Source organism: Bombus affinis, chromosome 12, assembly GCF_024516045.1.
Source record: "Bombus affinis isolate iyBomAffi1 chromosome 12, iyBomAffi1.2, whole genome shotgun sequence".
Taxonomy (NCBI): Eukaryota; Metazoa; Arthropoda; class Insecta; order Hymenoptera; family Apidae; genus Bombus; species Bombus affinis.
The window spans coordinates 10,253,242-10,275,993 of NC_066355.1; the positions used below are offsets into that span (position 1 = coordinate 10,253,242).

The window sequence follows — 22,752 nt, forward strand, 5'->3', positions numbered from 1 at the left end:
GATTTATAAATAATTTTCTTTGCTTATACACGATTTAAATTCATACATGATCAACCCTTATCCACTTCTACTGCGAAAATCTAAAGCATCCCTCTACACAGAGAAAGATCGTCGAAGCTTGGAATCCTCTCTCGCAAACCGTCGCGTATATATCGACAATAATTAACCAAATCCTTGCAAAATATAAACAATTTTTTTCAAGCTAAAATAATACGCGATCCACTCTTATTCACACGACAGTGTGAAACCTAAAACTTTTTCTCTTTGTACATAAAAAGAGATGGTAAAAGCTGGCAGTTGTTTCTTTTAGAAAGCACCACCAGCTCCACGAGAGGTGCGAATTATTTCTTCCGGATAAAATTCTTCAGAAGAGAAGAGTACGCGTTTTTCGCGTCGCGTAAAAACATTTTCCCGCCTTACTCGCTGGGATAGGCGCGCGTCGAGTAGAATTGAATCCGGCTGGTTTAGCATGGCGAAACGTCTGGGTCGTTAAGCCGGCAGCGACGGGGTTTTATCGTGCATGTTCCACGGTCAGCCGCGTTTAGCGGTGTTCCTGGTGTCGTTGACGCGCACTGACAATGTCCGGGACCGTCTGCCTTCCTGTTTCCGCTTGTCTCGGATCTTTGAACGTTTCACCGTATCGCTCGAAGCCGCGCCGTATTTAAACCTTTCGAGTCCTGGCTTCTTGTCGTCTCGAATAAGAACCGTAATCCCTTGGTTACAGCTCGGCAAATCCTGCGAAATCGTGCAGTCTCGCGTTACCAGCTATCGCAATTAATTTTGCCGGATATTTTCGCTTGTCTTCTCCTACGAATGTTATTTTAAATATACGTCCGTATGACGAGTGCGTCTCTATCTATTTTCTGTTGTTATTTGCGGATATTTAGGTATCTTGAACAATTTATTAAAAAAAAAAAAAAAAAAAAAAAAAAAAAAACAGAAATATAGTACTTTCGAAGTATCTTGTATTTAATCTTGGAGAGTTCTTGGAATGTTTTGTATAAAGTCATTTTGATTTTACGCTTCAGCAGTAAAATAATAAAAAAATCTTCTCGGAATATTTCCTGTTTAATCCCTTCTCTGGATTATGCGAAGAAAAGTATCGCATATGTTTATTTAACGGTTAATACCTTGTTGATTTTATGTTTGAAAAATGAAACAAACTATATATCTTTAGTATCACCGAAATAATACAGGAAATCGGAAGCACCGCGATAACTAAAAGAGATTAATCGATACGGCGGTGTATATTCGATGATTCGTGTGTTTTTTAGTCGTCGTAATATCTATGACAGACGAAGATTTACGTTGTTGTAGAAGGATTAATTGATACGATTTTGTAAATACAGGCTTCATGAATGTTACAATTATTCGCGATCATAAAGGGAAATTGAATTGTTCTGTTTCATGGTTTGTTTGCTGAATCTTTGTTTAATTTACGTTGTATTTACGTTGCTTTATTACGTTTCGGGATTTGCATTTTAAAATACACCGGGTGTGAATAAATCTCTATATTCCTTTTCAGTCGATATCGAAAATTTCGAGATCTGTATCGAATATCTATGCCGTACTTCGTTAAAATGAAAATAATCATAATTCCTTTATTTCTACTTTCTATTACATTGTTTCTTCCGTTAAAGATATCTGTAAGAGACGTTCAGCCACGTTTAGTTTGAATCTCGTATTCCTTCTTCGTACACAGTCCTCGGATATTCGCTTCAAACGCTTTTCCTTTATTTCTCTATCTCGCGCATCTCTATATAGACCACATTCTTTTCATTCTTTTCCATATTACGTTAGCCCAGCCATCTTTATTTCCCCTGAAAAATTCTATTACTCTGGCAGTAATATGCAGTTGATTCCGTGAAGAAATTGCTATTGAAAGAAGCAAATTGGAGACGGCATTACAGCACGTCAGAGCTATTATGCTGTGGCTAATAGAATTGTTGCCTTATCTGTGCAGTCAGCAGCGACACTGTCGTTCCTATCCTTATCATAAATCGGCCAGGGCGAACGCGGTCGTAATTGTTATCGTCTCCTCGTTTTTTCCTTTCGTCTTCGTTCAAGGTTTTTTTCACCTTTTCGCTTTTATCCTCTTTGTTGAGTACTATACGAACAGTCCGATGAGACAAATCTGATTTCCTCTCTTTTTCCTCCTTCTCTCGCCTTCTAGCTTTTTACGATTCGTTTCTCGTTCTCTTTTCTCTCTCCCTTCCTCCTCCTCCCCTCTTTCGTGTTTCCCTCTCGGTGCGTTTTCTCTATGAAAAGAATCGCGTGAGCAAAAGTTTCGTTTCCTCCGTGTTACGTGCACGCGCCTGCATCTCCTATAATTACCGAGTCGCGTTCTACGTTTGGAACGCGAAATAAAGTCCTGCCGTGTTTGTTTAGTTATGTTATTTAAGGGGCAACGATGTATTAATAGCAGGATAAATAGACGAATGCCTGAATATGCCGGAACGTGTAAGAAAAGTAAGAAAATAAAATTGCTTTGAAAAGTTTGCATTCGAAAGTTGACATATTGGAAAATTTGAAGCCCTTCGGATTCCAAATATCTGAGCTTTCGGAATTTATTATTTCTATTTTTATTTCTATACTTCACTGTAAAATATTCTGCAAGAACAACTTGGACAAAGATTTATAAGCGTTTTTTAATTTTCTCTGTGAAGAAGATGGTGACACGGCATGTCTGACCACGCAACGGTCGATACTACTTAGCCGAGCATTTGAACGAAAGAAAACTTAAAACACGATTACTTTCGTCAATAAATTAAATTAATTAAACGACCGTGTAACTCTCTGCGCAATACACAATTTCTCTGTTGATTAATTGCCACAATAGTTATCGATAATTTGTTATTACCACCTATCGTCATATTCGTTGTCGCATCGTGTCGATCGTCGATCGTTCGAATTACATGTCTGTGAAGATATAATTTAAGAAAGAAAGAAAGAGCTTCTTCAGGAAAGAATTACAAATTTCTAGTTATAGCGGTCCAATTATTTCTTACGATAGATGGTACGATAGATGGTACGATGGAAGAAAATTTCACGAGTCTAATCGCGTTAGCACGATGCTTAATAGAGTCGTTCTTTTACTTTCAGAGTTACCGAGGTGTGAGTGTCTACGCGAGTATAAGAGTTTTCCGGCTCGATTCCCAAAACTTTCACGGTTATTCGCTCGAGCCCGACTTCGTGAGAGACTGTCTACTGGTAAAGAAAACGAGAGCTGATGAATAGCGAACGGAAGTCGATCATCTAACCAGATCGGAAGCTGTGAACCGAGGACGTTCTCACGGCTAGAAGGTAAGTTTCACTGATTTAGTATACTTACTTTTTTCCTTTTTTTTTTTTTGCCGTCGTGAACCACGTTATTGTATTACAATTCGCGTTCGACTCATTTAATATTTAATTTCAGAACAACTCTTGAAAGTTCATTATTCTAGTTTTTACCTTTGTTAATTCGCGAATCGGAGTCGAAAGTTCCTGAAATTGAATAGCACTGTAGTAGAAAAATGATGAAATAACTAAGGCAATACTCCGTATATTGGCCATTTTGGTGATCGAAAGAAGCGAATTAAATGGAGGGAAAATTGGTCGTATTCGATAGTTGATTTGATTTTTATTTGATTGCAATTTAACGACAGATGGATGGTTCGTTTGCGCCTGGTCGCGTATAGGAAACGACGCTTCTCCAGGCACCCATCTGGGAGACGTTCAATTAACATGTTGAATTGCTTGTTAATAGGACCACTCGGTGCTTTGATAATCATTCTCACCGATAATTTCTGTAGCGTCACCGTACCTTAAAGTAATAGGTCGTTGCTTACGTAAGTGCATCTCGATGCACTTTCTAGTAAGCAGAAATGCAGTCCTCTCGTAACTGCATCCCCTCTGATTTAACGACTATCGTTTGTCATTTCGCTCGAGAAACGTGATATCGTTCAAGAATATCGTCACAAGAAGAATTCATTTCGAGTTTTTAATTCTTCCGTAAGATCGGATACAAGAGATTTGGAGGAAAATATTTTTCATCGAGAAAAATTACTTAGTCGCAGCGTATCTGAATTTATCTTTTAAAATAAATATTTGTGTATTTATTTGTGCGTAAAAGCAAAAAGATTAAAAAGAAATAGAGATGCAATTTAGGATAAATAGAGGAAATCGTAACTGTTCTATACAACTCGGTTGAGGTTTTGACCTGCTATGGTCTAAGAATTTGGATTTGGAAAGTTCGATCTATCGAAGCGTAGTATTTTAGCCGGATAAAATACAATTAACACAGGTGCGCTAATGCAACGAAGTGCTATTGTATATGCGACTGAATGCGCCAGAGCTCGACCAAGCTATTATTGTTCCGGAACACGTACACAAATGATAGAACTGAAATTAGCGTCATCAAAGTACCCACACACGATGCACAGCGAACTTGTGAAACGCCATTATGCGAATTGATCTGCTAAATAAAATGTTTCATCAGAATTACTGAAAATCTTCTGCGGATTGATTTTACCAATCATCGGTATACGTTGTTCGACTTTATTGTCAGTTCTCTGTTATATTCACGGCGAAGTAAAATGTGTGTGTTTCTTAACAAATTGCTCGTTGTAATCTCGAATGTGATTCCGTGATAAAATTTTTCTCCTCTGTCCCATATTTCCCATATGACTGGGGAAATAACGATATCGCAGATTTTACAAACGAAGAACTAATTCCAAATTGCTGTACGTTCTTAAATCAGATCTCCAGCTCTTTATCCACCTCTTTCTGTCTCGAATTATCGTTTCTTCTTTCGAAGCACACAAACGTTGACGCTTAACAGATTTTACGATCTCGTCGTGTCTCTTCCATCCGCGGTAATTTAAAAGGAAAGAAGAAGAAAAACAGATTTTCTCCTTATACCTCGGCCTATTAATTCCAACCTCGTAAAATTCTTTCGTCGTCTACTTGCTACCTCCATTGGTTCACGCTAATCTCTGTTCCGGGCGTACGTGTTCCTAATAGACAATAGGCACGCCAAACCCCGTATCTCATGGGACGCACACGTGTTCAAGATGTGCGATATCGTGCACACTGGTATCCACGTCTGGGCCAGTCCTTTGTCCACCATGGACAAAGGATTCACGGACGAGGTATGATTCTTCCTCGAGAATAAAATTCTCACCACGCGTGTCCGCGCCGAAAATCCAAGGAAACCGAGGGAGAACATTCTTTCGCGGCTCTGCACGTTGACACTGATCATTTCCCCGGTTCCCTTTGCTCGTGGCTCATCCCCGCTAATTAGCTTAATGCGCCGTCTCTCTGAGCATGAATCCTCGCAATGGTTTACGAAGACGACCGTTGCTGCTTAGTTTCCTTTGTGACACTATGGCCAGATGCAAGCTAGCGCGTTTTGCTTCAATACCTCGAATATCCAACTTCATACGCTCGTAATTAGCGATTCAATATAGCCGTGCCTTGATTTACATGGTTAATTGCTAACATAAATATCGCGTGAATGGGCATTGCGGCTTTAAGAGGCGTTTAACACTTGCAACTCGTTCTTTGAAACAGCTGAGCGCGGTAAAAGTAACGCGTGCATTTTTAACGCCGGAACTACCGAGTTGCGATGCGTACCTAAATATACCTCTTACTGTACTTACGTGGATGATTTTAACCGGATAACAGTAATACGAAGAATATAGCTTTGCGCGCCACGATGTACGGGGTGTTCCGCGACTCGTTATTTCCCTGTCATTTGAGGGCATATATGAACTATACTTTAATTTTAATCCAAAGTATTAGAAATATCGAGAGGAAGAATTCCGAAAATATTTTGTTTTCACAGGAAGACCAAGATCATCTTGGGTAACATAAATAGGACTATATATCGTCTTCTCCACGAGACCGCGGGGAGCTTCGCGACAAATTCGAAAAGCATATTACTCGATATTTTTATCAACTCGATACCGGATTTACAGTACGCTTTATTTTAACGCTCGTTCAAGTGGCAATTCTATGTTTCAAATCCTCGATGTTATTTATTTGCGAATGCTGCGTCATACTGTTTGAACATCCCCGTAAAGAAAGTCTGCTGGAGATACGTCGACGTGATCTTTTCCCAAGCAAAGATATTTGTTCTCCTTTATCTGTCCTGATACCTGGTGACGTGCCGGAGTTTCGGAAATCTTCAATTAACGTTGAACGTCGAGAATCGCGACTTCCAGAGTCGCTGGATGTTCTGTTTCTTTTTTCGCCGGTAAATTACTTTCTAAGTGTCTCCGTCGGTATTAGGGGTGACGACATCGCTTAATGACAGTCCAGCTGTGCTCTAGCTTTTCTGCGATCTAGAAGATCGATCTTCGTCTATAATAACATTTCCAAATGACACGCGCCATAAAAATTAGACATTATTTTTTGTCGTATAATGTCCTACATACCAGTGGCGATATGCTATTACAGTATTTAAGAGAAATTTCCATTTGTCATATATTTAGTAATTGATAATAACAGGCGATATCACCGATACGTCCAACATCGTCTCTGTATAAAGCTATCTGGAAACAAACAGGATTGGTATTTGCAATAGTTGTAAAGTTAAATGAACAGCATATTCAGTTTTCTCTACAACTGGCAGCTGTATACAATATTTTTTCTCACGAAGTTCGACTATGTTAGCGCAAAAGATCAAAAATTTTGTACGCTCAAGATCTTACAGTAATCGGAACAAATCAAGTTTCGAAGACAATTTTGAGTAATTGAAAACGTTTGATTTAATTTGATAAGGGCAAGACCCTCGAATGAAAAAAATTTTTCATTGATGCATTTCGTATTTTCAATTCGATGTTTTTGGAGAAATATCAAAACCAGGAATGGTCGAGAAACTGGTTCGAGTTTCGAAAGCCCGGCTGTGGACAGTGTTGTAAATTTAAATTGAAGGTAAATACACTTTTAACCTAATGGCAAGGGGCAGGGGATTAAATCAAGAGTTGCCGCGTTTACTAGCTCAACACAAACACGAAATGGGCAAGTTTGATGCATTTCAAACATCTATGCTGCACGTTGAATAAGGTAATAGAAATTTCGTTTTAACGCGTACAAAGAAACTGACGATGTCTCGTTTTGTCATTTGTATTTCAGAAATGGCTACGTATGGGAATATACATCGTTAAAGCATCTCCCGCTCCTGTAGTATCTCGATTTTTAATTTCCTCGCTCGTGTTTTTATTTATTGCAAAGTCTTTTTTACTGCTATTTGTTTAATTAAAAGTAAAAACCATCTGTTTTGCACGTTATTACATTTGCATGAAGAAGAAGCTTTGCGTACGAATATTAAAGTTAGCATTTTGAGATTTTCTGACTATGCATCATATAATAAGAGATTTTCAGAGCCATATCGATTACATTCCAATGTGAAATATAATATTTCCGGCCACTGATAATTATAATATGGCTTTCGCGTATAACAAATTTCAATTTTTTACAACAGGCAAACGTATTCATCTACCCATTTATTTATCTATCGTATTTACTGTGAAAAAATTCAACGCAATTTATATCGAATTGAAAATTTCCCGAATTCTGATCGATAGAGTCAACGTTCTAAACTCCTTCGGCCAGTAATTCCCAAGGATTCTGAATTCTCGAAGCAATTAAAGCGTCTGGTTCGTCGTTCGTCTTGGCTGGAAAAATTGTTCGTAGCCAGGCCTGGTAGACAGCGTAGAAAGAGGTAGATCTTGGCAATCATAAGCAGCCTGATCCTCTTAAATGTGAAGAATGGTATCATCCTTCCTCTCGAGGCGTCATCTTCAAACACGCTGAGTCGTCGACGATGAAAAAGCGCCCTTAGCATAGGTTAACCGTGCCTAGTAAGGTCACGATGGCGATTATCATATCTGCAGCTTGCAAGATATCTTGATGCAGTTTCTGCACAAAATCCTCTTAACGAGAGGATGATTGCGATGTCAAATGAATTCTTAAGTCGATGTCGGGCTTGATCGTCTTTTCTTTCGCTCGCGTCTCTTCGCTGTGAATAAATGAACGCGCGATGAGGCGCAAAAGGTGAAAAAATATACGGAATAATTCCAAGGTTTTCAACGTTACGTGCTTGATCGAAGTTTTCGTATTATCATATTCATTAATTATTTAGAAAGCCTGTCAAAGGCACAAAATAGCGTCTCCAAATAATTTGGAATATTTTTTGCTCGTATTATTATTATTAGACAACAACAGATATACGTGGAAATAACTCGGATTATTTTAAATAATTAATTCGTCTTTATTATCTGTAGCTTTCCCATTTGATTATCCATCGCATCTTCGTTTCATATCCGTTCGCCTTGAAAGCGAGAGCGGTTTATCAGCTTTCACCGGGAGCCTATGATAATTTCGACGACGCGTTTCCAGCGATAGAAACGTCCGATTGCAACGTCGAGGCCACGGCGTTCGCCTCTGGATGCTTGAGGACGCGTCGCGTGGGCGTCGAGCACGTGCAAGGGTGTCGTACTCGTTGGAATGTGCATATGTGTCACGAAAGTCCACATTGCAGCTCGGTGGGCGGATCATTGCCGGCCCGATCAAGGTCGAAGTTAATACTATGCCGACGAATCAAGACCATCGAATGAATGATTCAATCGTAGACGTGAATCGATGAATTTCTTCGCGCCTTCCAAGAAATCGGTACTCAGTAATGTACATCTGTCGTATTATGCAATGGAATGCAATTATACTGTTGTCAAGTATCAAGTGTCAAGTTGTCATTCGTCATTTCCATTCGACAAGCCGAAATGAAGAATTCTAATTTTAACTACAATTGAATTTTGTACAAGAAGGTGCAGTGTCCAATTAGAAGAATCAACGAAGTGGAAGAGAATTGATGGCAACTAAAAAATGGCAAACGCAGTAAATGGAAATTTAATGGCAGTGTCTCAATCGCTATGGACATTTCAAAGGTGATTTCATGATATACGATTTTGAAAGATTTTATTGAGAAAAGTATTCGCGCGTATCATTTATAATATTTTCTGACACCACCTCAAGAATAAAGGGGAACGTAATCGCGTGATAAAAGATCCTGATAAGGTCTGCTTAGTTCGTTCACATCTCTACAATGTGTCTAAGTAGAATTTGAATTCATCGTACAAATGGTTCTTTTGAGAATTACCTAGAACCAGGACGATATCTTTTCTCGTTTTCCACACGAATGGAGTTACACGCCACTTTCAAAATCAGAGAATTGTACAATCTAAATATTAAATCTAAATCATTTCAAATCTATGTTTCACGCTTCGATCCATAGTTTACGATTCAGTTTAAAAATAGGAGCAGGAGAAACAAGCTACCGTTGTTTAATTTCGGTATCATTCGTTTTCTATTATTAATGCCTCGACTGTTTGAACAGAATAGGTGCAGATTACAGGAAATGAACTTACAGCGCTTTCGAAATAAACGGTTTATACGTCGCTTTTAATACAACATCTGCATAGCTACTGGCAGCAGAATTCAAAGTTGGTCGATGAAACTATACGAATTAGATGAAGCAAGAGCATCACCAGGGATATTTACAAAACTGTATCAACGTTCAATGTCCAATTATAGAAATGGTAGTGTATCCTCTTTCTTCTGCGCGAGAAATCAGAAATACAATTTCTAATGGCGACAATTCGTCGATAATCGTCTAAAATATAAACGCAGCCATTGGAACGTCGTGAATTCTCGCACTTGTCGTCCTCTTTCTGCGAAAGAACTTACTCGAGAAAAGAAAAAGAACTGCGCGGCTTCGCAAGTTCCTTGGCGGAATGAAATTCCCATGAATTTATATCGCGAATTATCACGGCGAGTCTACGCTTCGAAAATTAATCGAATTATACGTGATTGAACTTTGATTCCCCGATGAAAACCAAACGAAATTCCCTTTAGATACGAGCGAACTTTTTCGTTGGGAAATTATCGGACGGCGGACGCGATAGAATGCTAATTATCGAGCGAACGTATAACAATTATCGGGATTCAGCGGTTTCCGCGTCACTCCAATTATTCATTATTCCCCAATGTGTCCAGGATGTGCGGTCACATTTAGGACAATCGACATTCTACTTTTCGCGAGGCTGCACCCAGCGATAGTTTGTTCGCCGTTTTTATTTTCCAACCTCTTTCAGCCGACTCACTATGAATATCGATTTCTATACAACAAACCGGCTCAAACGTACTACGCTCCTGGTCGCGATGGACCATCTCGATCGCGAACAAAATTTTGAAAATTAATTGTTCCACGGAAAATTGCCGTCAGCTAGCCCTAAAAAAAGTGGCCACTCGTTCGGGAAGCTTTTGAGTGACGCGAATAGTAGTAGATTTATATAAAATCGCAAAGTATAATGGAATTATTTTTTCGACAATGTTTTCGACAGGATAATAGACGTACCTGAATTAATTCGAATTCGTTCTGAAAGCAGTAAATTATTTTTGTCCCCCTTTATTGAGAAAATCGATCGATCATTCTGATCGTTCTATTAAAGTATAATTTTGCTCGCAGTTTTCTCAAGTTAAATATCACCGAAATATGAAATGTGTTACAAGCGTGAAATATTGTGCGCCTGAATACAAACCCGTGGTTTTCCTATCTTTACGCAATCTTTAACGAAGTAACGTTCTCTCGCGAGAAACTGTTAACTTTCGGCCGTAAGTTTGCCCGCGATCTTCGCGGCGAGTGCTTTTAATAACAAAATTCTGCGCGTGCCATCGAGCGATGGAACAATTTTTCATACATCTCTGTCAGCTTAAACTCCATCTTTTATCGAAAAGTAAAACAATTCTTCGTAATTAACCTAACTTCTCAACTACCGTAATTTCTAAATTGTTCTTCTTTATCCAACGCTGTGATTCGTTAGAAACTGGGCTCATGTTTAATTAATAGACATGAAAGTTTTCACGTTTCAATTATTTACGATAAAATATATTGCTTCCTTATAGCACGAACGAAAGTATTTATCCTCGTATTATTAGAAATCAATGGCGATATCTTTCCGATCGATCTTCCACGAAGAAACTCGATCGAATACACGGTTAAAAATCTCTTTCTGCATTGTGATAATTATTCGTATTGTATCCCATCGTTTCTCCATTGATTCGCATTACAATCACGTTTCATTTATCATCGAGGTTCGCCTTAATGAGAAAAAACATTGCGAACCTGACTTTCACGTACATATATCGCTAATCCGACAAAACCATCCTGGTGTTTCATGTGATCGCCGATGTTCACGCAGCTGACGTGCGCGTCGAAACGCGTCTCGTATCCGGGAGAAAAAAAGATGACACTTTTATTTCTGTAAAATCGCGCGAGTCGAGTTTCTAATGTCATGGACATCTTGTAACACGGTTTTCTTCTACGCGAGGAAAAAAAGATCCGTGGCCAATCGTGCAAGAGTTGGCTAGAAGAAAAGACGTGTAAAACGTTTCGAATCAATCAGCGATGGATGCTTAAGGCGAACTTACGAAACCGGCTTAATTAACCCTTTGAGCTGTATACACGTACATTCATCACGTTACAGTCAGCCGGCTGCGATACGAACGATGTATAGGTTTGATGTTTTCTATCATTTTTATTCATCAGAATTTCAAGATTCGATTTCTTAAACGAAAGTCACATTTTCTCGAGCAGAAGTTGTGGGTATTGTTAACCATTCGCTGATAATATGGACCGAGGTCCAGACGAAATTTTCGTCGTTTAATTTCTCCGAAACGAAGGTGTTGTTGTTGAAGCCTCTGACTGGCCAAATACAGTTTACTTCGTTCGATTCAGTTCCGAATACCGCCCACGTCAGTCTTTGTTAATTTTCTCGAAAGATTGTAATTTTATAGGTAAAACCGTGCGATAACTTTTTAAATATTCGTTGAACACAAAATTGTGCATCTTGGAACAAATTCTCATTTTTCCACGACTTCCCGTCAAATGTTCACTTATATCGCAAAAAGGGTTTGAACATCTCTCTAAAATAAGTTCGATGAATTTCTTTTGAGCCTTGATAAGTTTCCTTTACGCATAATTAAACGTAGGAGGGTGATGGAAACGCAATGCGTTAAAGTCTGAAAGGGCAGTTTTACCAAGAAAATAAATTTGTTGTTTCGCAATTAACAGCCTAAAATATAATTTTGTATTTCCAAGGTCGGAGAGAAAAGTGTTAGGACAATGATAAATCAAGCATATATTAGTAATTTAACCCGTCGACAAATTAATGACCCTCGAGTCAGGCAGTCTGATTTCTTGAAAAAATTCTTTTTACACTTCCACGCTACATAAGCGTAATCAAAGAGCATCTGAAAAGGCAACACGAAATCTCATCGATGGAAGACGACGATGGAAGAATTAAGCGAGAGAACTCGAAGGAGGAGAAATGGCTGGTGCAGGATGGTTTAAGAAGTTTCTTCTTAACCGAAGAAGGTTCCTCTGTGATTCCACTGGCGAAAAGAAAGCAGCCGGGTTACTGCTGCTTCCGGTAATCCTACTTAGGAAGTTCGATAATGCCGTGGCTATGAATAACGGTGGGATTACGTGGCAAAAGTCGATGCTGGATCTCTACTTTGTTCGGGCAGCGGGAACTTTCGAATCTCCGTATCGTTGTCCGCTGTTTGACTTTTCCATCGAACTCTGTGGCGACCGGATAAGCGCAATCAGAAATTGCCGGTGGTATCCGGTGCACGTGGAATTTCCACCGGAAATTGACCGTTTGCGGTTCGCGGCGTTTAACTGACTACTTTCATGCTTTTTGGAGAAACCTCAGCTTTCTATCCAATTTTCTAATTTTTCTCTTTTCGTAACGGGAGATCCTTTCGTATATTCGTTTTACTTGCTATTTTCGATGCGTTAGCTGGGGTGTAATGTTTTTTTTTTCTTTTTCTTTTCACACAAAAATCGAGAGAATGATTGGTATTATGAAATCTGATAGAACTTGAAACGAGAAGCTTTTCGGATTCTGCGATTCGGAGAATTACCAATAATTGGTGGTAAGCTGGATGATGTATGGGAGTATGGAAATAGAAAAATGCCAAAACTATATGGTATAATAATTTTGAATCTTTTGGAATTTTCTCAATATGAATATGAAAAATCAAACTCTTTGCACCCGAGGGCTCCGCTACAAAACGATTATTTCAACGGAAAGAATTTTTCAGATTTCTGTTTTTTAATTTAATAAAAACTAGATCGCATTTATCTCGCGTATTCTTGAAACGAACAGATAAAATACAATCATAGAGATAAACTAGCGTATTGGTCAAAAGTATCGCACACTAAATAAAATGATATTGCACCGCATGACGATTCAGTGATATCGCGTATGTATGTGAAACGATTACAAATCTTCTCTCTTACGCACGTTTCTAACCGTATGTTCCTTGTTTTGAAATTGCTTCGAGCAGCTAGTAATATTAGCAAGCAAGACCTTTGAGCGCGAAGGATTACAAAATTACCAGGGCTCTCTCGGGCAATAATTTATTTATTAATTGGATAATAACATCGGCTGATTCGTAAGCGACAAGTCTAGACTTCTATTGTACAATGACATTTTACGTTGAACAGGACAATCACTTGATTCGCGAAGAAATACGGTACATCGCTTTAAAATTTTAGAGTTATGATCGAGACGAATCGAGGCGGTAGAGAAGCTCGGCGAGAAAATGGTGGCTCGTCAACGCCACGAGATCTCCGGTGTTTTATAACAAAACTTGTCGAGCGTAACGATTAAGTGCAACTTTTACCAGAGGCAATTATCATCTCCGTGACTGGGTGTCCAGGGTATTTTTATTGCGCGAAAACACGAGACCTGGTGCAAAAACCTCGAGTGCTCGGCCAATCGTTTTAATCAACGGGGGCCATTAATAGTACGTTGTCATCGTATGAATCGTTGCGAACCGCTAACCGCTCGGGGATCGATCTTGAATCGTCGAGACGTAAAAAGCGCATGCTTCTTGATACACGTGAACGTAATTTCGCGAATCGATTTTGTCCCACGGTTACGCGATCACTTTTGCACGAACTGTTACCATTATATCTGTCTGGATTTATGTAATTATTTCTTGTAATACGAGACGAACTTTTTTAGTGATTGATTTTAATTCTCGCCCGTTGACATTGGAATATTTTATCCTAATGGAAGATCGATTGGAAATATGCAACTTTTTGTCGATATTATACGTGTAATGTTTTACAAAAGTAAATATCACGAGTATTTGAAAAGGTTGGATATGAAAAAATGGCCATTTTCGGATCTCCTTGCGAACGAAAAATTGTTGCAGGGCACTTCAATTGAAAGTTGAAAAAAGAAACGATCTCGAAGATGAAAAACGATCGAACCGATCCATTTGCTCTGCGCTTGATCATAATCTTCTTCAGATACCGATCCATCTACGCTGATGTAATGGCTTCCGCTCTGATTTTGTCGATTAATATACAAAATATTTGAAATTATTCGAGTGCAACTCGTTCGTGACGCTCAACAAATAAAGTATTGTTGGCTATCGTTCTCACGTAGCAACAATCTGGTGGTACTTGAGATCCGCTGAATTTCAAACCAGAACTGATTTATCAGCAGAATTTCTGGAGAGTTATTATGTCCATATAGATGAATAATTATTCCGTAGCTGGATCAGAATTCGAAGAAAATGAAGATTAAGTGTAACGCATGGGTGAGTTTGACCGCTGCCACTTTTTCATCTCTGCACTCATTTTTTTTCAACTTCCCCATCATATTTCGTATAGATGCTAACATTTTTCGTTCCTTCAGAGATGCTCTTCAATTTTCTGCAAGAATTTTTCGTTCGCAAGAAAATGGTCATTTCTTAACGTTTTTCTTTCTGCTCGAAATTTAAATGTACTTTGTAAACTTAAACCTTTGGGAGCTACTTTCTCGTCTAAATACTTCAGATTATATCACACGACGATAAACAGAAGCAGATTTTAGCGGTTGATCGGAGAAATATTACGGAACGGATTTATCGTTAATTACTTTCCCTTCTGCGCTGCTATAGAATGACCGATATCGCCAGATCGTTCGATGCGTATCCACGTGGCTTCCGGTAGCTTTGAATAATGGCAAGTGCACGGTCGACGGTGAAAACTGAGAATTAATAACGGTAATTCGTCGAAACTGGCCAAATTTCCAACGTTGCTCTCGATGACGCGTCACCTGCGATTTTTTCCGCGATCCTTTTACTCTCGTTTTGTTTCACGCATTCTACCAATATCTACCAAAAATCAGTCCCACGCGAATATCTTTCCTGTCCATTATTTATTTATTTTTTTATAGTTTCTGGCACTTCTACATTACGTACGTAATACGGCAATCGCTTCTATTAAAAATTAGTTCAAAACTTCAAACGGTTTTATCCATTTTTTCGTAATGCACGAATGAGAAGTGTCACGGCGTTAGATCAGCGTAAAAGAATATTTGTGTCGTCGACAGCGTCGGTGAAATAATTCTTTCCCTTTCCCTCGAATCATTTTCTCTCTCTTTATGCATCGGACATCGTCGAGGTTGCACGGTAGAAAACGAAGAATTAATATCTGATAATTTGTCCAACTGGCTGGAAATTTTTCACATCGGACAAACGACTAGTCACGATGATACGCTACGAGCGATCCACGAATTTCTCTTTTTACGCGAGCCGCGCGTTTTTCTACGAGAAAATGTACGCTCTCCATCGATTTCGAAAACTCACCGTGGCGGACCACGCAAATTTGCATAATTCATTATCTACCAGCAGATGGAATCGATTTTATTCGAAGTGCTTTCTTTTTTATCTGCCTGTTTGCTTGGTCACTTTGTTTCCTTAACTTGCGATTTAATCGATAACTGTGCCACCTGCGTCTGTTCCACACCACCCAGTTGAGAATAATTCGAGAAAATATTAATGACATCTTAAATATCGTAGACTAGCGTGAATTAGATTCAATGTTTGTGAACACCGATACAGGAAGGGAAATACATTTTCCCAGCACATTATGAGACTTTTAGATAAGTGAAACTTTTATATCAATAACGATAATAATTCTCAGACCCTGCCATTAACTCTACTGAAAAATCACACAGAAACTCAAGCCTCGAAGGATCGAATAGAATACAAATTTGCTTTTCTACGTGAAGTTCCCGAAGCTATTTAGATAAAACGCTCCTCTGCCATTACCTCTCTGTTATCGAAAAAAAAAAAAAAAAAAAAGGAAAAATCCCCGATGGCTTGGAAAGGGCGAAGAAGCAAATTCACCGGCCACTTTCTCGCGTAATCTGGTAAAAAAAAACCTTAAAAATATTCGACGCGCAGTAGCTCGTGTGATCTTTAAGCGAAGTCTCTTATCGAGCAACCACCGGGGATACGAAACGATCCGGGAACCTGCCGAGTGGAAAATTATTAATAAACATATTCAGTGGAAGAATTTGTCGTCGCTAACCGATGTCCCTGACGTCATCAGAATTTTCTATCCAGTCGCGATCCCGTAGCTCGCTAGAAATTCAGATAAAAGTGCCTTTCATCTTCGTTGGTAATATATTCTCGAAAGGCAGAATATGGAGGCGGCGCGGCCATTTCGATTCGCAAGGAAAAAGAAGAGATCCTTGAGATGGCTGGCTGGCAGGAGCCAGGTCTGTTGGATCCGAGAAACAGGAATGCAGGAAGGTCAGAGGTGAAGGCGAATCGCTTTCGATGATCCAACGGAATTCCCGCCGGATTAAGACGCGAGGCAAACTCTTCTCTGATCTTCTAGCCACCAAGAGCTTCATTCTCGATTGCAAATCGGTCCGCTCCACGCGTTCCAAGCCTTTAAATCGATCAGAACGACGATTTGCAAAACGTTGCTCTGCCAGTCGGGCACTCGCCTAATTTCACGCTCGAAATTATAGAATCGATGCTGGAGATTGTAAAGTTGAGGTACGTGACGTGGTGATGCCTTTCGTCCTTTCTCTTCTGCGTTAATTTCTAATTTTTCGAGGAAGGATTCGTTGCGTAACGACAACGAAAACAAACGATATTTATTAATTTTTCTTAGACTAATTATTAGTTATATAACGGATTAGACCTTTTCGAGATGTTGATATAGTCTTGAAATGCAAACGTAATCCCTTAAAAATCCGTAAAAAAAGTTCATAAGAATCACTCGCTTCTATCGCTGTTACACGATAATCCGTCCCATAATTGATTTTATACCTAATGGTAATATTTTGTATTTTATCAACTTTCGTAATTTTTCATATTGCTTCTGCCAATTTAATGATTCTGGTTAAGTTCTAAAATTGAACGTGAAATTGTGTCAGTTTCTTTGATTCCGCGGCTTGAATTTTTCCACTTCAAATTCCATAATAATTTGAATCTACGGTATTTCCCTTCCTCTCTTTCTCCCTTTCTCTCTCTTCCGCAGACATCTCTGTCAATATAGCAGAATAGAAACTGGAATGTAAAAATAAATCAAAGTATCGCCTGAAGAATCGAGGCGAATTTTTCGTGGATCTTTTCTGTCGGGGTAAAATTCCGATCGAAATCGCGGCACAGGAGAGAGACGGGAAGTGGACTCATTTACGTCGAAACGAATTTAAATCTCCTATCGGCCGCAGGATTTGATTGAAAACGGCTCTCGGTTAACTACCTGGCCCGTTCGTGCACCAGACGTGAATTTCGAAACTTCCACTCATTTTTCACGTTCTTCTCTATCCCGTTCTTTCTTCCTTTTATTTTTGACCGAGTAAATTTGGAACGAAACTTTGTTGTTCACAATCCATTACCCGAAGCAACCACTTGTACATTGAGAGCCGGTTTGCAATATCCGTATTACTTGTTGCAGGGAATAATATAAGGTAAAGTATAGGAAGCACTATAATTTCACTTTCGTTTTATTACCTTACTAATGTATTTTAATGCTATATCATTACGTCGATATCGATCAAATCAAATAAGTCAATCAAATCGGTATAAGAAACTGTAATCAAACATAATTTTTCCTATCACAAATAAATAGATTTCTGATTACAGAAGGTTAACTGTATATACTGTTTCATCGATTAGCACTTTTTTATATTCCGCTTAAGATCGATAATCCTTTTTTTTTTTTTTTTTGTATCTACATCGAATTTACATGTATTAATATTAAAACTTTCAAATAAACTAAATTTTTGTAGATTACCTTAAAAATAAATCCGAGTATAATTCTCGGTGATTACAGTTTAATCGGCTACGGATATTAAACATAACGCTTGATCGTCGAATTGCCAATCTCGATATAAAACCTATAAAATTATATCTCTGCTGTGAAAAGTGCCGCCGACCGAAAACACGATTTACATTCCACGTATTACGATCGAAATGTTTCAAATTCGGAAATGACCGCGCGTAAAGATACCCAGTCAGTGGGAGATATAAAATATAAATTTCATTCGCTGCTTTTCGGTAATGTTTCGTCCAGTCGAGAAATACGAGAAATACGAGTACGTACACCGAGGCAAAGAGAAAAGCGAAATAGGAAAAACGTTCGATAACAATCGTCATCGCGCGAATGGTTTTACTGGTATTTAGACCGCCATTATGGAGCGAAATGAACTCCGGCATATCACGGATCACGATTCGCCAATTTTCGGGCACAATCTCACGCTGCGTAATTTCCCGGAAAGTTCATTGCGCATTTATGCACCGTGAACATTTCGCTTTTGCGATTTTGTCAGTCACTCTCGTTCATAATTGAGGAACGGCGAGACAAAGGGACTTTGATTCGCGGACGTTTGACCGTGCGTGATGGAATAAGAATGGTCGTCGCTGAAAGCCAGGTACAAGCCCAAGTTTGGAACAGCCTCGATTCTTCGTATTATCCGTGTTTCGTTCTTCATAAATTGTACGGACGATTGAATTGGCTCTTTAAATCGTAATACGTTTGTTGCTTCTCGTGAATGATCAGCGCGAGAACGCCATTAACAGGCAACTAAAAATAAAGCGCGTTTAAACGACACGATATTTCGAGCTTAAAAAATTAAATTCGTTAAATTTTGTAATACGAAATATTCGACGAAATGTTGGATATTTGGTACTAAAAATATTATTTTTTATTACCGACGATTTATATTCATTTGCAGGAATATTATCAGACCAAGGGAAAAATCATTTCAGTTGTAAAAATGTGACATCGAGTGATTTACAGCCAACATTTGGTAGCGCGCGATCGTTGCGATTTTACGGGAATGAAACTCGTATTTCTATGCACTCGTATGCAGATTCGTGCGATTGAAAATACAAATATGACGAGCCCCGACGGAGTAAAACCGAATTTATCATGCTCGCGTACCACGATTATGATTCTCTCTATGTAATATGCTAAATAGTTAATCCGCTGAATCTTGTTAAATTATAAACTAACGAGATGGTAACGTGATCACCTGAATCGCAATTAACGCAAAGAAATAACGATCTCGTTTACCATCGTTTAAAACGCGGCATGGTTTCATTACTGTAACCAAATAGTCGATGATCGCTTATTCTAATATAATCTGCTTATAAACCATTACGTTACCCCGTTTACGAGTAATATCAAGCAACGTTTGATATTGCGCCACGGGTAACTGTGAATGAAAAATAATGGAAGCCCGAGTATTATACGGGCAAATAAAATTTGCATCCTTATTACGAGTAACGCGAGGATTCTGCGTGCATTCTCTCTATTTTTATTCGATCGAATACTTGGACGATGGTCGCGATTATTTTTCATCGAATATCTGAAATTAGTATCTTTTGCTCGGTTATTATTTTATTTTCGTGTTTCGACTGCCAGTTTCATCGGCGAATGGAGTCCCGAGGTCGCAGTTCTTGCAGAAGGTCGCGATCTAGATCTTGACTCGCGCGAAACCAGTTTGCGAGGCCAACAAGCTGCTGCTCGTTGCAACACGTTCAGGCTACTGACCCTTTGTGTTTGCTCTCGCTTTGCCACGCAATTTCACGGATTATCCGTGTTACTGCTAATCCATCGGCGATTAAAGCCTTTCTCCTAAACTTTCTGCCTGATTTTCCTACCTTGATCGAGGTCTAGGTTGATTTATTACAGTTATGAAGTAATTGGTGGCGTTAAGTGAATGTACGATCGAAGGCTGCACTTTCTTTTTATCGCTTCTTTTACTGTAACTTTTTATCGATTCTTTCGTAAATACTTGGCTATAATTCAAACGGCGATAAGTCTTTTTGAACATCGTACTTGACATATCGTCTACGATTATTTGAAGCTTGGTTTTCTCGGGAAATATATGTCGTATTACTCACAGAGATTAGTTGGAGAAATAATCGTGCATCGTAAGAGGTTGACAGAAATATCTCGGTATACGTTGTGCGTTTTAGAATTGTTAGGTTTACCGTTTATCGCGCTTTCACGAGTCAAAATTGATCAAACGAGGCGAAGCCCATCGTGTCGAACGTTATTCCCAGTTACCGTAACTTTGCCACGGTAAAATTACTATTTAAAATCGCGTCACGATAAAAGAGCAGACCATAATTGCCCACGGGCACTCTCATTTTACGATTCTTAATCTACTCATCTGTTCGCAAATAAAAGCGACATATTTTGTATCGGCGGTGTCCCGCATGTCTCCGTTATCCACGCGGACTCGTTCACATGTGTATTTTCCCACGGAACGGGACAGCGGACAGGAACGTTTTACCGTCACGGCTAATAATCTTTATCGAAATAATTCCTATCGAGGTAACGTTCACATTTGGCAATTTTCCTAACGATGGTTGATCATCCCTGGAGGGACAGCCAGCTCGTACGATAGGCATTTTAAACAACTCTGGTCAAGTCAAGAGGCGATTTTCACATTAGCATAATTATATAGAAATCATGAAATTTGTTAATTTATAGATTATTATAGTTTCTTACTATTTATTTATTTATCTGTTTATGAGATAAATCCTTAGATATAATAGATTAATGGGACATGAAAGACGAGAAAAGAAAAAGGAATTAAAAAGGAGCAGAAGATACTTATTAAAGAGAAAGAAAAAGGATGAAAATAGACACGTAAGAAGCGACGAGACAGAGACATAATATAAAAGTACTGAGAAAGGAAAGTTACAACATGATATTGTCACACAGAACGCCCAAGAGAATGTTTCAACGACGCTACAGTTTGGCTGAAAATATCTATGAAATTCTGGCAATCGTACAATGTGCCATATTGTTTATATCTGAGTTATAGATTTTTTTCATTCATAAGAAATTAAGTAAGCTAAAAATCCATTCGATATTCAAAATATATAAGATATTCCTCTGCCTATGTTTTACTCTTTTAATGAAAAACTTTACGCTTTTAAATAAAACTCAAACAAACTCAATGATTTCTCTAGCTGACGACTATTATTATTCCTTCCACTTCTCCAATTTTTCTGACCACTAAGCCTTCTAAGCCTTGTTTTGCTAACTGACAAAGCATTTGGTACCGTTCCAAAAAATGCTCGAACGTTCAGGAAAGCACATTATAGTTGACGCACAATAAGTCGATAATAAATGTTGTCGACAGTTACATTAAAATAAAATGTTACATAATTTTTATTGCAGCGCTAATGCGTCCTGTGACAAGAAGAGTAAGAATGACATTCTGGCATGTTTCTAGCCACGTAGCCCCATAATAGTCTGATAGCATGCAACCGGAAGGCTGTCAATTTAGCAGAGACTGTCATTCAGTCAATGCAGCTCGATGTGCATTACTCAATCTACTCTGTCCGAGGGATTGAGTTCAAAACACGTGGCCCATGTGCTACGTAATTGATCTAGATTCGTGTAGCCGGTTAGATAGGACGTTCCTCTCCTCTCTATAATCTTCGTTTCACTATCACAAACTCATTTCGCGTGTTACGCGCATTCTGTGTACTTTTACATCTCTTAATTTTTTAAAGAATAGATAGAGGATAAAGAATTTGAAATTTGTGCGTATACGAGAATTAGTAATTTCCGTATTGGAAATATCTTACGAGATTAAAGTTATTTATAATCCCGCCTTTACAGTTTCCTTCTTTTTGTTGTTGTTGTATGTACACGGGTTCCTACATCTTGTTAAACGTAGGTTGATCCACGTAGTCGAAGCGTGTTACGCGTTTGGATGAATCGTTTAGAGCAATACTCGTTCCTTTTTGTCGATTACCCTGGCGGTAGTAATTTATGGTTAGACAGAAACGTTTTGGAATTGATTGCACAAGACGCAGCGTTATGTTTCATAAGAAAAAATAAGAATTATACTCATATAACGTATGATTAGAGAGTAATATATAAGTTTCTTTTTTATTCGAATGGAAATTGTAGAGGCATTTCATTTTTATCGCTAAGTCGATCGATTTATACTGGATAATCTACTTGATCGGTTATGCTGACTATTTTTGTCCCATTCGAGCACGAGTTCGTCGTCCTCGACCAATTTTTTAAAAATCGACACCCACGTTGTAAGATTGGAGAAACTAAGAGAGAGAATTATTAATAATTTTCATAACTTTGACAATTTGGAGTTGTTTTGAAGAATCTTTTAACGGGTCCAATTGGAAGACATGCTCTACAAGATGCACAAAGAATCATCACTGTTACATACGTAAAACAGAAACAGAAATTTATATGCATATAAATAAATATAATACGAAGCAACGCAAGTGCGTCAGTAGGAGTTAAAGCACTGAAAGTTTAAAGCGAAACTCGTCCTACCCGTCGACTATCCAACATAAAAGTCCCGTACAATCTCTACGAACGTCCCTCGAACGAGTCACGCACTCATTTCGATC

The 22,752-nt window shown here is 38.7% G+C and overlaps 1 protein-coding gene across 5 annotated transcripts in view; it reads left to right on the plus strand.

The window, feature by feature from the left end:
* The window catches only part of LOC126922371 (putative polypeptide N-acetylgalactosaminyltransferase 9), a 294,734-nt gene that overhangs the window by 126,533 nt on the left and 145,449 nt on the right, over positions 1-22,752 (plus strand). For all 5 annotated transcript variants that reach the window (XM_050734913.1, XM_050734912.1, XM_050734909.1 and 2 more), the window contains one exon: positions 3,103-3,303. The gene's annotated coding sequence lies outside the window, so the exon portion shown is untranslated. The remainder of the gene's footprint in view (positions 1-3,102; positions 3,304-22,752) is intronic.